The sequence below is a fragment of the Orycteropus afer genome, unplaced genomic scaffold (genome assembly GCF_000298275.1).
Source record: "Orycteropus afer afer isolate SDZICR_OR568_19922 unplaced genomic scaffold, OryAfe1.0 scaffold01175, whole genome shotgun sequence".
NCBI classification, from domain to species: domain Eukaryota; kingdom Metazoa; phylum Chordata; class Mammalia; order Tubulidentata; family Orycteropodidae; genus Orycteropus; species Orycteropus afer.
Genome location: NW_006922762.1, coordinates 9,594 through 10,971, shown reverse-complemented (window position 1 = coordinate 10,971; position 1,378 = coordinate 9,594).

Genomic DNA, 1,378 nt, shown 5'->3' with positions numbered 1-1,378 from the left:
AAACTACTGGAATTAATTGAGAGATTTTGCATCTTGGCAGGATACAAGATCAACATACAAAAATCGGTTGGATTCTTCTACACCAGCAAAGAGAATGCTGAAAAGGAAATAAGAAAATCAGTAACATTAACAAAAGCTACCAAGAAAATAAAATACTTAGGAATAAATCTCACTAGGGACACAAAAGACTTGTACAAAGAAAACTACAAAACACTATTTCAAGAAACTATAAGAGATCTACATAAACGTCAATATTACCCAAAGCAACCCATACATTCAATACAATCCCAGTCCAGGTCCCATCAACATTCTTTAAGGATATGGAAAAACCACTAATTTTACATGTAAAAGAAAGAGACCTCAGATAAGCACAGCACTATTGAAGAACGAAGTTAGGAGGTCTCACATTCCAAGATTTCAAAACCTACTATACAGCCACAGTAGTCAAAACACCCTGATATTGGTACAACAGCCATATAGACCAGTGGAACAGAATTGAGAACCCAGAAAGAGATCCATTGACCCATGGTCAGCTGATTTTTGGCAAAGGGCTGAAATCCATTAAATGGGGAAGAGATTGTCTCTTTAATAAATGATGCTGGAAAAACTGGATATCCATTTGCAGAAAAATGAAACAAGATCTGTACTTCACACCATACACAAAAACTAACTCCAGATGGATGAAAGACTTAAATATGACCCTAGAACTATAAAGTTCCTCAAGGAAAAACTAGGGGCAAATTTAGGGTCCCTCACTTATGGCATAAATAGACTGTCAAGCATTAACCAAAATGCACAAACAGCAGAAGACAAACTAGATGAATGGAACCTTCTAAAAATTATATATTTATGTGCTTCCAAAGACTTCTTCAGAAGAGTCAAAAGAGAATCTACAGATAGGAAAAAAATATTCAGCAATGACATATCTGACAAGGGACTTATCTCTAAAATTTGTAGAAAACTCCAACACCTCAACATCAAAAAGACAAACAATCCAGTTCAGAAATGGGCAGAAGACATGAATAGACACTTCATCAAAGAGGATATTAAGGTGGCCAACAAACATATGAAGAAATGTTAATCATCATTAGCTATTAAAAACCAAAACCTAACTCACTGCCATTGAGTCAGTCGATCCAACCCATATTTACCCCTCCTCAGGTTTCCAAGGCAGTATCACTAAGGAAGTACTTTGCCCTATCTTTCTTCTGAGGAGTGGCTGGTGGATTTGAACCACCAGCCTTCTGGTTAGCAGTCAAATGCCTTCAGCACTATGCCACCAGAGCTATTGTTGTTGTTATTTGCCGTCGAGTCGGCCCTGACTCATAGCGGCCCCTCCTTGGGTTTCCGAGGCAGTATCACTACGGAAGTAGGATTG